Source organism: Molossus molossus, unplaced genomic scaffold (assembly GCF_014108415.1).
Source record: "Molossus molossus isolate mMolMol1 unplaced genomic scaffold, mMolMol1.p scaffold_m16_p_4, whole genome shotgun sequence".
Taxonomy (NCBI): Eukaryota; Metazoa; Chordata; class Mammalia; order Chiroptera; family Molossidae; genus Molossus; species Molossus molossus.
This window is the reverse complement of record NW_023425377.1, coordinates 53,769,757-53,786,724: the sequence shown is the minus strand read 5'-3', so window position 1 is coordinate 53,786,724 and position 16,968 is coordinate 53,769,757. Positions and strand designations below refer to the sequence as shown.

At 38.8% G+C, this 16,968-nt stretch overlaps 1 pseudogene; it reads left to right on the top strand.

Moving 5' to 3' along the window:
- Nucleotides 1-15,631: 15,631 nt before the first annotated feature.
- LOC118616323 lies at nt 15,632-16,268 on the top strand (annotated as a pseudogene).
- The last annotated feature ends 700 nt before the right edge of the window (nt 16,269-16,968 follow it).

Sequence of the window (16,968 nt, the reverse complement as noted above, 5' to 3'; positions counted from 1 at the left end):
GGTCATTTAATTCCTTCCCAGGGCCCTGGAGAGAGGCAGAGGCCCCTCCCTCAGAGAATCAACCCCACCTGGTGGCCATTGAAATGCTAATTGAGGCCCATTAACAACCAGCAGCTGCCCCACCCTCGGGAAATCCTCTTACACTGAGCACATAAGGGAGTTTTTCAGGCAACTCAGAAACCAAGGGTCTTCAGGTGACCTCTACTAATAGCCTCCAGGAAATAAAAGGTAGAGGATAACTACCATTCCCTGGGCTAGCAACACTAACCAGAAAAGCTAAGACTTGACAGTGGTGTTTAAAGTGGGTCCTCCCTGGCTCATCCAAACCCAGGAGAGGAAGCCACAAACAGCAGAACACCAACACCACAGGGAAAATTTGGCAAACTCCAAAGCCCATTGTGATAGCCAAGATGGTGAAAACCAGAAACAAAAGCCAAATAAAAGAACAACAGACCTCTACGGAAGATGAGATAAATGAGGTGCAGTTAAGCAAGTTAACAGAACTAGAATTTAGAGCCACGATGTTGAGGAAGCTCAACAGCATGTGTAAGGATATGAGCACCATGAGTAAAGACATAGAAATCATTGAAAATCAACGAGTTGGAAACCAACAGGAAGAAATGGAAGATAACATATCAGAAATTAAAAACACATTGGAAGGTCTAAAAAGCAGAGTAGGAGAAGCTGAGGACCGGATCAGTGAATTAGAAGACAGGCTAGAAAACATCAACCAATCAGAAAACCAAAAAAAAAAAAAAAAAAAACGATTAAAAAGCTGAAGACAGCTTAAGAGAACTGTGGGACAACTGGAAACGGAATAATATTAACATCATAGGAATCCCTGAGGAAGAAGAAAATAAGCAAGGGTTAGAGAATATATTCAAAGAAATAGTGAAAGAAAACTTCCCTAATTTGGTGAAGGAAGAAGGCATTCAAGTTCAGGAAGCACAGAGAGCCCCAAGTAAGAAGAACCCAAACAGGCCCACACCAAGACACATAGTAATCAAACTGCCACAAATTAAAGACAAAGAGAGAATCCTAAAAGCAGTAAGAGATAAGCAACAGGTTACCTACAAAGGGAACCCCATAAGGCTCTCAGCTGACTTCTCACAAGAAACACTACAGGCCAGAAGGGAATGGCATGAAGTAATCAAAGTCATGAAAAACAAGGATCTGAATCCAAGACTACTCTACCCAGCAAGGCTATCATTCAAAATAGAAGGTCAAATAAAGAGCTTCCCAGACAAAAAAAGGCTAAGGGAATACATTAGCACCAAACCAGCACTACAAGAAATGTTAAAAGGACTGCTGTAATTAGCAGTAGAAATGGGAAGAAAAATAGAACCACACTAAACAAAAATGGCAATAAATAAGTACATATCAATAATCACCTTAAATGTAAATGGACTGAATGCTCCCATAAAAAGACACGGAGTAGCTGATTGCATAAGAAAGCGAGACTCATCTATATGTTGTTTACAAGAGACCCACCTCACAACAAAAGACTCACATAGATTGAAAGTGAAGGGATGGAAAAAAAATCTTCCACGCAAACGGAAAAGAAAAAAAATCTGGGGTAGCAATACTCATATCTGATAAAATAGATTTCAGAATGAAGGCCATAATTAGAGACAAAGAAGGCCACTACGTAATATTTAAAGGATCTATCCAACAGGAAGATATAACCTTGATAAACATATATGCACCCAATATAGGAGCACCAAAATATATTTAAAAACTTCTGGAGGATTTCAAAGAAGAAATCGATAGCAATACAATCATAGCAGGGGACTTCAACACCCCGCTGACATCACTGGATAGATCCTCCAGACAAAAAATAAGCAAGTAAACAGACTCTAAAGGAAGCACTAGACCAAATGGATTTAATAGATATCTACAGAGAACTTCACCCCAAAATTACAGAATTCACATTCTTCTCAAGTGCACATGGACATTCTCAAAGATAGACCACATGTTAGGGCACAAACTAAATCTCTACAAGTTCAAGAAGTCTGAAATCCTTTCAAGCATCTTCTCAGATCACAATGGCATGAAACTAGAAATCAATTGCAAGAAGAATATACAAAGACATTTGAACACATGGAAGCTAAATAGCATGTTATTAAACAATGAATGGGTCACTGAGGAGATCAAGGAAGAAATCAAAAACTTCCTGGAAACCAATGAAAATGAACACACAACAACAAAAAATCTATGGGATGCAGTGAAAGCAGTTCTGAGAGGAAAGTTCATAGCACTACAGGCCTACCTCAAAAAAGAAGAAAAATCTCTAATAGACTATCTAACCTCACAACTTAAAGAACTAGAGAGCAAACAAAAAGAAAACCCCAGAGCACGGAGAAGGAAGGAAATAGTAAAGATCACAGCAGAAATAAATGACATAGAGACCAAAAAAACAATTCAAAGGATCAATGAAACAAAGAGCTGTTTTTCAAAAAGATAAACAAGATTGATGGACGCTTAGCTAGATTCACCAAGAAACAAAGAGAGAGAACCCAAATACACAAAATCAGAAATGAAAGAGGAGAGATAACAACTGACACCACAGAAATACAAAAGATCGTTAACAACTACTATGAACAATTATATGGCAATAAATTTGACAATCTAAGCCAAATGGACAAATTTCTAGAAACACATAGTCTCCTGAAACTAGATCAGGAAGAGATAGAAATCTTGAACAGACCAATAACAACAGAAGAAATTCAAGATGTAATCAAGACTCTTCCAGCAAACAAAAGCCAAGGCCAGGATGGCCTCCCGGGGGAGTTTTACCGAACATTCAAAGAAGAACTAATACCCATTCTCCTCAAACTATTTCAAAAAATTCAAGAAGAAGAAAGACTTCCAAGCTTATTTTATGAAGCCAGCATAATTCTAATACCAAAACCAGAAAGAGACACAACAAAGAAAGAAAACGACAGGCCAATATCCCTGATGAACATAGATGCCAAAATCCTGAACAAAATACTAGCAAATTGGATCCAGCAATACACCAAAAAAATTATTCACCATGACCAAGTGGGATTCATTCCAGGGATGCTAGGCTGGTACAATATTCACAAATCAATAAATGTGATACACCACATAAATAAAATGAAGAATAAAAACCACATGATAATATCAATAGATGCTGAAAAAGTCTTCAACAAAATCCAGCATCCATTTCTGATAAAAACGCTCAGCAGTGTGGGAATAGAGGGATCATATCTAGACATAATAGAGGCCATATATGAAAGACCTACAGCTGACATCATACTCAATGGGCAAAAATTAAAGCATTTCCCTTAAGAACAGGAACAAGGCAAGGATGCCCACTTTCACCACTCCTATTTAACATAGTACTGGAAGTCTTAGCCACAGCAATCAGACGGGAAGAAAAAATAAAAGGGATCCAAATTGGAAAGGAGGAAGTGAAATTATCATTATTTGCAGATGGCATGATACTATACATAGAAAACCCCAAAGACTCCATCAAAAGTTTACTAGACTTTATAAATGAATTTGGCAAAGTAGCAGGATACAAAATTAACATCAAGAAGTCGATGGCCTAGAAAAAATGGCGGCGGAGTGAACGGAGCTACACAGACCATCTCCCAGAACCAAACTGGAATTACAACTATAACACAGACAAATCGACGGGAAAAAAACAACAGAAAAGCAGCTTGCGAGGACCACACAACGAGGGACACTGACTCCACACCGGTAGGCTTGCGAAGGCGCGATGGTCGGCAGCTCGCAGCGGCCTTAGCTGAGAGCGGCGCCCCGGGTCACACACCCAGGCAGCTCCAGAGCGCAGAGCTGGGACAGAGGCTGAAACAGCCACAGCCACAGCCACTCACCTTGGGCTCCGGCAGAGGGAGGGCGGACTGGACTGGAGCTGTGTCGGGACACTCGGGGTTTGGAGGGCGCTCAGAGATTTGGCTGAGTGCAGCCACACAGGACTGTGGCCACATTGCTCCTTCCCAGAGCTCTGAGGAGAGGCAGCAGCCCCTCCCTGGAAGATCCAACCCCACCCTGTGGGCCATTGAAGTGCTAATTGAGGCTCACTAAAAACCAGCATCTGCCCCACCCTCGTGAAAGCCCCTTGGCTGAGCACCAGAGGGAGTTTTTCAATCAACTGACAACCCAAAACTCATCAATTAACCTAGACTGCTAACCTCCAGGCAAAAAGCTAGAGGATAACAGTACCTTTCCTGGGCTGGCAACTTTAACCAGGAAAGTAAGACTTGACAGTGGTGTTCAACGTGGGTCCTCCCTCGCTCATCTAAACACAGGAGAGAGAGCCACAAACAGCAGAACACCAACACCCACAGGGAGAACTTGACAGGCTTCAAAGCCCACAGTGATAGCCAAAATGGTGAAACACAGAAACAGAAGCCAAATGAAAGAGCAAGACACCTCCACCGAAGATGAGATCAATGTGGAACAGTTAGGCATGTGAACAGAGCTAGAATTCAGAGCCATGATCTTGAGGAAACTGAACAGCATGAGAAATGACATAGAGACACTGAAAATAAGCCAAATGGAAATTAAAAATCAAAAAGAAGAGATAAAAAATGACATATCCAAAATGAAAAACACATTGGAAGGTTTAAAAAGCAGAGTAGGGGAAGCTGAGGACCGGATCAGTGAATTAGAAGACAGGATAGAAAAAATCAACCAATCAGAAAAACAAAAGGAAAAAACTATTTAAAAACAGGAGGACAGCTTAAGAGAACTATGGGACAACTGGAAACGTAATAATATTCGCATCATAGGAGTCCCCGAAGAAGAAAATGAGCAAGGGATAGAGAATATATTTTAAAAAATAGTGAGAGAAAACTTCCCTAATTTGGTGAAGGAAGAAGGCATTAAAGTTCAAGAAGCACAGAGAGTCCCAAGTAAGAAGAACCCAAACAGGCCCACACCAAGACACATAGTAATTAAAATGCCACAAATTAAAGACAAAGAGAGAATCCTAAAAGCAGCAAGAGAGAAGCAACAGGTTACCTACAAAGGGAACCCCATAAGGCTCTCAGCTGACTTCTCACAAGAAGCACTACAGGCCAGAAGAGAATGGCATGAAGTAATCAAAGTCATGAAAAACAAGAATCTGAATGCAAGACTACTCTACCCAGCAAGGCTATCATTTAAAATAGAAGATCAAAAAAAGAGCTTCCCAGACAAAAAAAAAGCTAAGGGAATACATTAGCACCAAACCAGCACTGCAAGAAATGTTAAAAGGACTGCTGTAATTAGCAGTAGAAATGGGAAGAAAAATAGAACCACACTAAACAAAAAAGGCAATAAATAAGTACATATCAATAATCACCTTAAACGTAAATGGATTGAATGCTCCCATAAAGAGACACAGAGTAGCTGATTGGATAAGAAAGCATGACTCATCTATATGTTGTTTACAAGAGACCCGCCTCTCAACAAAAGACTCACATAGGTTGAAAGTGAAGGGATGGAAAAAAATTTTCCAAGCAAATGGAAAGCAAAAAAAAGCTGGGGTAGCAATTCTCATATCTGCTCAAATAGATTTCAAAATGAAGACCATAACTAGAGACAAAGACGGCCACTAAATAATATTGAAAGGATCTATCCAACAGGAAGATATAACCTTGATAAACATATATGCACCCAATATAGCAGCACCAAAATATATTTAAAATCTTCTGGAGGACTTCCAAGGAGAAATCGACAACAATACAATCATAGCAGGGAACTTCAACACCCCGTTGACAGCACTGGATAGATCCTCTAGGCAAAAAATTAGCAAGGAAACAGAGACTCTAAATGAAGCACTAGACCAAATGGATTTAATAGCTATCTACAGAGAATTACACCCCAAAACTACAGAATACACATTCTTCTCAAGTGCACATGGCACATTCTAAAAAATAGACCACATGGTAGGACACAAACTAAATCTCTACAAGTTCAAGAAGATTGAAATCATATAAAGAATCTTCTCAGATCACAATGGCATGAAACTAGAAATCAATTGCAACAAGAACATGCAAAGACATTTCAACACATGGAGGCTAAATAGCATGTTATTAAACAATGAATGGGTCACCGAGGAGATCAAGGAAGAAATTAAAATCTTGCTGGAAACCAATGAAAATGAACACACAACAACACAAAATCTATGGGATGCAGCGAAAGCAGTTCTGAGCGGGAAGTTCATAGCACTACAGGCCTACCTCAAAAAACAAGAAAAATTTCTAATTGACTGTCTAACCTCACAATTTAAAGAACTGGAAAGCAAACAAAAAGAAAACCCCAGAGCAAGTAGAAGGAAGGAAATAGTAAAGATCAGAGCAGAAATAAATGACATAGAGACCAAAAAAACAATTCAAAGGATCAATGAAACAAAGAGCTGGTTTTTCGAAAAGATAAACAAGATTGATGGACCCTTATCTAGACTCACCAAGAAACAAAGAGAGAGAACCCAAATACACAAAATCAGAAATGAAAGAGGAGAAGTAACAACCAACACCACGGAAATACAAAAGATTGTTAACAACTACTATGAACAACTATATGGCAACAAATTCGACAATCTAAGCGAAATGGACAAATTTCTAGAAACACACAGTCTCCCAAAACTATTCCCGGAAGAGAGAGAAAACTTGAACAGACCAATAACAACTAAGGAAATTGAAGAGGTAATCAAGACTCTCCCAGCAAACAGAAGCCCAGGCCCAGATGGTTTCACGGGGGAGTTGTACCGAACATTCAAAAAAGAACTAACACCCATTCTCCTCAAACTATTTCAAAAAATTGAAGAAGAAGAAAGACTTCCAAACACGTTTTATGAGGCCAGCATAATTCTAATTCCAAAACCAGAAAAAGACACTACGAAGAAAGAAAACTACAGGCCAATATCCCTGATGAACATAGACGCCAAAATCCTGAACAAAATATTAGCAAATTGGATCCAGAAATACATCAAAAAAATTATTCACCATGACCAAGTGGGATTCATTCCAGGGATGCAAGGCTGGTACAATATTCGCAAATCAATAAACGTGATACACCACATAAACAAAATGAAGAATAAAAACCACATGATCATATCAATTGATGCTGAAAAAGCATTCGACAAAATCCAGCATCCATTTCTGATAAAAACGCTCAGCAATGTGGGAATAGAGGGATCATATCTCCACATAATAAAGGCCATATATGAAAGACCTACAGCCAACATCATACTCAATGGACAGAAACTAAAAACATTTCCATTAAGAACAGGAACAAGACAGGGATGTCCACTTTCGCCACTCTTATTTAACATTGTACTGGAAGTCTTAGCCACAGCAATCAGACAGGAAGAAAAAATAAAAGGGATCCAAATTGGAAAGGAGGAGTGAAACTGTCATTATTTGCAGATGACATGATATTGTACATAGAAAACCCTAAAGACTCCTTCAAAAATCTATTAGACTTAATAAATGATTTTGGCAAAGTAGCAGGATACAAAATTAACGTCAAGAAATCGACGGCATTCTTGTACATCAATGATGAACTCACAGAAAGAGAAACTGAAAAAACAATCCCATTTACCATCGCGCCAAAAAAATTACGATACCTAGGAATAAACTTAACCAAAGAAGTAAAGGACCTATTTGCAGAAAACTACAGGTCATTGAAAAAAGAAATAAAGAACGATATAAAAAAGTGGAAGCACATACCCTGTTCATGGATTGGAAGAATTAACATCATTAAAATGTCCATACTACCCAAAGCAATCTATAGATTCAATGCAATCCCCATCAAAATACCAACGACATATTTCATAGAACTAGAACAAATACTTCAAAAGTTTATATGGAACCAAAAAAGACCCCGAATAGCCACAGCAATCTTGAAAAAGAAGAACAAAGTAGGTGGGATCACAATACCAGATATCAGGTTATACTACAAAGCGACTCTAACCAAAACAGCCTGGTACTGGCACAAGAACAGGCCTATAGACCAGTGGAACAGAACTGAAAACCCAGAAATGGACCCAAGGCAATACGCTCAATTAATATTTGACAAAGGTGGCAAGAGCATACAGTGGAGTAAAGACAGCCTCTTTAATAAATGGTGTTGGGAAAATTGGACAGCTACATGCAAAAAAATGAAACTAGACCATCAACTTACACCATACACAAAAATAAACTCAAAATGGATAAAAGACTTAAATGTGACCCGTGAATCCATAAAAATTCTAGAAGAAAATGTAGGCAACAAAATTTCGGACATCATACGGAGCAGAATTTTCACTGATACATCACCTAAGGCAACAGAAATAAAGGAGAAAATGAACACATGGGACTACATCAAACTAAACAGCTTCTGCACAGCAAAAGAAACAATCATCAAAATGGAAAGGCAACCCACTGTATTGGAGAACATCATTGCCAATGATGTATCAGATAAGGGGTTAATTTCCAATATATATAGAGTGCTCATACAACTCCACAAAAGGAAGACAAAGAACCCAATTAAAAAATGGGCAGAGGAGCTGAATAGACACCTCTCCAAACAGGACATACAAATGGCCAAGAGACATATGAAGAAATGCTCAACATCACTAATCATCAGAGAGATGCAAATTAAAACAACAACGAGGTATCACCTCGCACCTGTCAGAATGGCCGCCATCAACAAATCATCAAACAACAAGTGTTGGCGAGGGTGTGGTGAAAAGGGGACTCTAATACACTGCTGGTGGGAATGCAGACTGGTGCAGCCGCTATGGAAAACAATATGGTGCTACCTCAAAAAATTAAAAATTGAACTTCCATTTGACCCAGTGATCCCACTGCTGGGAGTATACCCTAAGAAGCCTGAAACACCAATCAGGAAGAATATATGTACCCCCCTGTTCATAGCAGCACTATTTACAATCGCTAAGATCTGGAAACAGCCCAAGTGTCCACCGGTAGACGAATGGATAAAAAAGCTGTTGTCCATATACACAATGGAGTACTATGCAGCGGTAAGAAAGAAAGATCTCTTATCCTTTGAGACGACATGGAGGGACCTGGAAAGTATCCTAAGTGAAAGAAGCCAAGCAGAAAAAGACAAATACCACATGATCTCACTTATATACGGAATATAATGAACATAACAGTCTGAGGAATACAGTAGACCCAGACACATGGAAGTAGGGCACAGACTGACAGCCCTCAGAAGAGGGGATGGGGGGTAGGGGGGGTGGGAAGAGATAAACCACAGAACTTATATGCATGTATGCATGACCAATGGACATGGACAACTAAGCCGGCGAGAGGGTGGAGGGGGGGGGGTGCCAATGGGGTAAAAAGGTAAAATATCTGTAACAAAAAAATTAATTAATTAATTAATTAATTAATTTAAAAAAAAAGAAGTCGATGGCATTCTTATACACCAATGATGAACTCACAGAAAGAGACACTAAGAAAACAATCCCATTTACCATTGCGGCAAAAAAAATTATGATACTTAGGAATAAACTTAACTAAAGAAATAAAGAACCTATTCGCGGAAAACTATATGTCATTGAAAAAAGAAATAGAGGAAGATATAAATAAGTTGAAGCACATACCCTGTTCATGGATTGGGAGAATTAACATCATTAAAATGTCCATATTACCCAAAGCAATGTATAGATTCAATGAAGTCCCCATCAAAATACCAACGGCATACTTCACAGAATTAGAACAATTACTTCAGAAGTTCATATGGAACCAAAAAAGGCCTCGAATAGCCACAGTAATCTTGAAAAGGAAGAACAAAGTTGGAGGGATCACAATACCGGATTTCAGGTTACACCACAAAGCCACTGTAATCAAAACAGCCTGGTACTGGCACAAGAACAGGTATATAGACCAGTGGAACAGAACAGAGAACCCAGAAATGGACCCAAGGCAATGTGCTCAATTAATATTTGACAAAGGTGGCAAGAGCATTCAGTTGAGTAAGGACAGCCTCTTTTATAAATGGTGCTGGGAAAATTGGACAGCCACTTGCAGAAAAATGAAACTAGACCATCAACTTACACCCTAAACGAGAATAAACTCAAAATGGACAAAAGATTTAAATGTAACTCATGAATCAATAAAAATCCTAGAAGAGACTGTAGGCAACAAAATTTCAGACATCGTACGCAGCATAATTTTTACTGACACATCACCTAAGGCAACAGAAACAAAGGAGAAAATGAACACATGGGACTACATCAAACTCAAGAGCTTCTGCACAGTGAAAGATACAATCATCAAAACGGAAAGGCTACCCACTGTATAGGAGAGCATAATTGCCAATGATATATCAGATAAGGGGTTAATTTCCAATACATATAGAGTGCTCATACAACTCCACAAAAGGAAGACAAAAAATCCAATTAAAAAATGGGCAGAGGAACTAAATAGACACCTCTCCAAACAGGACATACAAATGGCTAAGAGACATATGAGGAAATGGTCACTATAACTAATCATCAGAGAGATGCAAATTAAAACAACAATGAGGTATCACCTCACACCTGTCAGAATGGCCGCCATCAACAAATCATCAAACAAGAAGTGTTGGGGAGGGTGTGGAGAATAGGGGACTCTAGTGCACTGCTGGTGGGAATGCAGACTGGTGCAGCCACTATGGAAAACCATATGGTGTTACCTCAAAAAATTAAAAATTGAACTTCCATTTGACCCAGTGATCCCACTTCTAGGAATATACCCTACGAAGCCTAAAACACCAATTAGAAAGAATATATGTACCCCCATGTTTGTAGCAACACTATTTACAATAGATAAGATCTGGAAATAGCCCAGTGTTCATCAGTAGACGAATGGATCAAAAAGCAGTGGTACATATACACAATGGAGTACTATGCAGCTGTAAGAAAGATCTCTTATCCTTTGAGACTACGTGGAGGGACCTTGAAAGTATCATCCTAAATGAAACAAGCCAAACAGAGAAAGACAAGTTTCATATTATCTCACTTATTTGTGGAATATAATAAACATAACAGTCTGAGGAATGGGGTAGTCCCAGAGATGTAGAAGTGGGGTACAGACTGACAATCCCCTAAAGAGGGGATGGTGCGGGAGAGATAAACCACAGAACTTATATGCATGTATGCATGAACAGTGGACATGGACAACAAACTGGGCACAAGGCAGGGAGGGAGAGGGAAGGGGGAATCAGTGGGGGGGAGAGGAGAAACATCTGTAACAAAAATTAATTAATTAATAAAAAAATAAAATGGAAATAGAATTTATAAAAGAAAAATTTGAAAGTGCCACAAATAGTAAGAAAATTCAGTATAGTCACAAGATGAACATGACAAAATCACTCTGTATTCCAGTTAGAAGATATACATCTGAAGAGAAGACACCAATTATAATAGCAACAAAAATGATAAGGTTTCTGTGGCCTTAACAGGAGATGTGAAAATAGATATAGGAAATCTTTTAATATTCATGGAAAAAGATTTGAATGAATGATAAGAACGTTTATATTCTCAAACAGATCAAGTCAAAATTGTTGGTGTTTTTTTCTGGTGCTAGATAAATTGATTTCAAAGTTTATATCAAAACACAAGCAAAAAACCCAGGAATAAAACTAAATATGTGGTGGAAACTAATCCAGCAGATATTCAAAACTCCCATACAGGTTCCATAATTCCAATAGGACACAAAGACTTGACAATTTGTGTCTGTGCAGACACAACCTTAGGTAAAATCATCAGAACTGGGCCCAAGTACATAAGGAAAATTTATGTATGATAAATGTGCCCATTTAAATCAGAAGTGCAGTTTGGCATGACCAAATAGAGTTGGTCGCAGAAATAGTATTCATTCTGACCAAGCAACTTTATCGCAGGAATTTAAAAATGAGTGTACACTAGAATTCCTTCAGTAGTTCAAAACATAACTGAGTCATCTATGCATAAAGCATGGAGATTTGTTAAGTCCTGCTGTGTGTCAGGTCCTGTCAGAGCCCTGGAGTGAAAAAGAGGCACCAAAGTGGTTGTCCCCAAGGCCTGTATTCTGGCATGTGGCTGAGGAGGACGTGCACACAGGGCCAGAGCAATGATTCCCATAGCTATGGTCTGTAATGTTGGCAACACTTGAGTGTTTTAACAGCAATTAGATGAGACCAACTTTAATTGCATTTGGTGTCTTTCCTCACATGTCCTCAGTCATCCTTCATTCCCATCCAGGTTTACTGGGGACCCAGCTAAGGTGAAGTCAGTGTAGGGGTGCATCTTCCTGCATCATACTCATTTACATGGTATACATCCCTCCACAAAGAGATAAGTAATTCCCAGGCATCTGGGTACGGCAGCACTGTAGGAGCACTCAGGCCCTGCACTGTGTAGCACCGGGTGTGAACCAGAAGTTACTCCACAAGTAAGGGTTTAGTTCTTAACTTGTGGGTCATAAAGATGGAAGCCCTCTGCTGCCAGGAATACACCAGATAATGCAGCATGTGCATGGTATACAAGGCACACATGTGTTCGTGTGTGGATGGAATCACATTACAGAACTTCTTTGAACCCTTGTTAATCAGCAGAAAACTGTTAGAGCACTGACCATGAGAAACTGGTGGCCGTTTCATGCATTCTCGCTGCCCTTCCTGTTTCAGCTCTTGCTCTGCATTTGCCTCAGCCAAGTCAGCTGGTTCCTGCTGACACAAGACACAGAATTTCTGCACAGGCAGCTGACTGCCTGGGAAAGAGTGTCAGTGACACAACCCTCGACACACTCGGCAGTGAGACAGAGTATCATTTCATAGAACGAAGCAGCAACTTCAAACACATGTGAATTGTTCTAGTGGATACCTTAATGTCAGGTTAGTTTGTACATTTTTTCAGTATTATTGATCATACTAAAATTCAAATAACAGGCAGATAGTAACCAAGTCAAACAACCAAGAAAAAGAAGCCATAATTGCAAACTGGGGAAAAAAAAAAAAAGACTTCAAAGAGAAAAAACCTCTCTTATTATATCACAATGGAAACTAAGCCTCTAATGGTTGAAATCATGAGGAAAATCAAGAGCCGTCATGAGAATTAACAGGGTGCAAATGATGACAGAAGAACTGAAGCAGGTATGAGGTCAGGATACTCCAAGCACTTGTCTAAGGGTCACCAGGGATGCATTCAGGCCACCCCAATGACCATGTCCACCTTGGTGACTTTATGCTCCTCCACTGTAACTGTTACTGTGAAAGAGTTTGTCAGGCATAAATCAAACAGAACATATATTGAAAACCTTCTCCAACCAACATTAAAAAAATTTTGAAGTGGTCAAACTTTATGATGCCTTGGTTATATTCGATTAAAGTTTTGCACTTACTGCTTTGTTTAAACTATTATTATTGTGGTAAACATACATAACAAAATTACCATTCCAATTTTTTTTTAATAGTTGACAGTATTACAGATGTCCTCCATTTCCCCACTTTGGACCCCCTCCACCCAACCTCTGCCCCACCCTAGACCTTCACCACCCTATTGTCTGTGTCCATATATGTACGTAAGTTCTTTGGTTAGAATACACTTAGTTCTGTGGCATTAAGTATGCTCACACTGTAATGCAGCCATCACTGCTATTCCAGAACCTTTTCTTCTTCCCAAACTGAAACTCTGTCCCCACTCAATATTCACTCTTATTCCTTTCTTTCTCAGCCCCTGGCCCCTATATTTCACCTCTGTCTCTATGAATCTGATTCCTCTAGAAACTTCATAGAGGTGAGATGATGCAGTATTCATCCTTTGGTGACTGGTTTATTTCACTCGGCATGATGTTTTCAAAGTTCATCCATGTTGTAACATGTATCAGAATGTACTTCCTTTTTCAGAGTGAGTGATATTTCATCATATGCATATGCTCATTTTATTTATTCATTTACCCATTAATAGACATGCAGGGTTATTTCTACTTTTTGTTGATTGTGGATATGCTGCTATGCAAGTTTGTGTTTTATATCATATTTCCTTTTAATTATTTTATATCTATACCCAGAAGTAGAATTTCTGTATTTAATTTTTTCAGGTACCATTATACTGTTTTGGTGCAGCTGAATCAATTTACATTCTCAACAGCAATGCACATGGAGTCCAATTTCTCTACATCATTACCAACATTTGTTGTTTTCTATTTTTTTAAATAGCCATTCTAACATGGTGTTTTGATTTGAACTTTCCTAATGATTAGTGATGTTGAGCATCTTTGCATGTGTTTAGTGAACACTTTTTTTTCTTTATTGATTTTTAGAAAGAGAGGAAGTGAGAGGGAGAGAGAGATAGAAACATCAGATTAATGAGAACATCGATTGGCCAGCTACTGCATTCTCCCCTCCCCGCCCCCCCCACTGGGGATGGGACCCACAACCTGGGCATGTGTCCTGACTGGGAAACAAACTGGCGACCTCTTGGTGTATGGGTCAATACTCAACCACTGAGCCACACTGGCCAGATGCTTTCTTTAGATAAATGTCTATTCAAGTCCCTTGCCCATTTTTTATTTGGTTATTTGATTTTTTTTCTTTCAGAGTATTGGGAGCTCATTATATATTCTGGATATTAATCCATTATCAGATACATTATTTGCAAATACTTTCTCCGATTCTGTGTGGTTTGCCTTTTTACTCATTTTTTTAAAAATTTTGGTAAATACACATAATATAAAACTTACATTTTAAATCATTTTAGTGCATATTTCAGTAATTAAGTATATTCATATTATTGTGCAATCATCACCATCTATTTCTAGAACTCTTTCATCTCGAAAATCTGAAAATCTATACCAATTAAACAATAACCCCCAGTCCTCTTTTTCCCTACTCTAGCAATCTCCATTCTACTTTCTGTCTCTATAATTTGACAGCTCTAGGCTCATTTGGGTGAAATCATTCAGTATTTGTCCTTTTGTGTCTGGCTTATTTCCTTGATCATATGTCCTCAAGTTTTATCCGTATTGTAGTATGTGTCAGAATTTCCTCTTTTTTTTTTTAATTCTTACCCTAAGATATGTTTTTTTAAATTATTGATTTAGAGAGAGGAAGAGAGAAAACATTGATGTGAGAGAGACATCGATCAGTTGCCTCCAGTACAAACCCCGACCAGGATCAAACCTGCAACCCAGGTATATGCCTGACTGGGAATTGAACCTGAAACCTTTGGGTGTATGGAAGGACACTCCAGTCAACTGAGCCACCTGGCCAGAGCAGAATTTCCTTTTTAAAGCTAATATTCCACTGTATGGACAGACCACATTTTGTATAATCATCGATCTATTGATGAACATTTGGGTTGCTTCCACAGACCCTCGGTGGTTGTGAGTGTTACTGGTATGAATGTGGGTATGCCAATATTTTTGAGACCTTACTTTAAAGTCTTTTGGGATTTCGGCTCTGCTAAGTGGAGGAAGCAGAGGAGGTGGGCTTACTGCTTGCATCCGCTGAAATGGGCTCGACCCGGGGTCAGAACAGCAGCAGTCAGTACTTCAGCTGTCTGCAGGCGGGAGGTGGGGGGGGGGCGAGGACTGTCGCTACCTCTCAGTTCCCTTGCAGGCTCCAAATCCTAACTGCGGCAAGGGACAACCCCCCCACACACACACACACACAAGGATAGAAGATGAGCTTCCTCTTCAGCAGCTGCTCTTCTAAAACATTCAAACCAAAGAATATCCCTGAAGGGTCTCATCAGTATGAACTCTTAAAACATGCAGAAGCAACTTTAGGAAGTGGCAATCTGAGACAAGCTGTTATGTTGCCAGAGGGAGAGGATCTGAATGAATGGATTACTGTTAACACTGTGGATTTCTTCAACCAGATCAACATTTTATATGGAACTATTACAGAATTCTGCACTGAAGCAAGCTGTCCAGTCATGTTGCAGGTTCAAGATATGAATATCATTGGGTAGATGGTACTAAAAAGCCAATCAAATGTTCTGCACCAAAATACACTGACTATTTGATGACTTGGGTTCAGGATCAACTTGATGATGAAATTCTTTTTCCTTCTAAGATTGGTGTACCATTTCCCAAAAACTTTATGTCTGTGGCAAAGACTATTCTAAAGCATCTGTTCAGGGTTTATGCCCATATTTATCACCAGCACTTTGATTCTATGATGCAACTGCAAGAGGAGGCCCACCTCAACAGCTCCTTTAAGTACTTTATTTTCTTTGTTCAGGAGTTTAATCTGATAGGTGTGAGTTGGCACCTCTTCAGGAATTAATTGAGAAGCTTGGATCAAAAGACAGGTAAATGTTTCTTCTAGTTACCCTCTTGCTTCACCTACTGCTAACACTGCTATCTCATTGCTATCTGTTATAGACTAGTGATTCAAACTTTAAGAAAACAGGATAAAAAGGCACTTATTATCTGTGTCTACTGATAAAAGTTGTCCCACAGGTAGGGTGGCTTAATACCTTCAGAGTGAGAAATTCAGGACACAGCCAAATCTGAGGCACCATTGTCACCACTCTTGTCACACTTGGTTTTAATATGTGATTATTAATCTGTAGTTTATCAGTTTGTTTATTATTCTTTTATTAAAGAAAATGATTTAGTCTGTTTCAGGTTACAGCATAATGGATATTAAAAATTTCCACCAATAATTTATTAACAAGTTTCCACAACAAATTTGCTAATAACTCAGTCAAATAGGTTATATTCTGCTTATAGAAGAGGTATTTTTAAGTTTCCTTAAGATTTAGAGCAATTTGTATCACTTTGGATAACCATTAGTTTGAAGTTTTTACTAGTGTTTTTATAGATAGAACATATATGTATATTTTTTCAAAATCCATGATTGCCATTTAAATCACCATATGACATGTATGAGAGAAACCAAAGTTAATCTAAACTGACTTTATTTTAAATCTTTATTTGGGATTTTATTCACATATGAGCCTGTTTAAATGTAGGAGTGTGTGTATATCAGAAATAATTTTTTTTAAGGCAC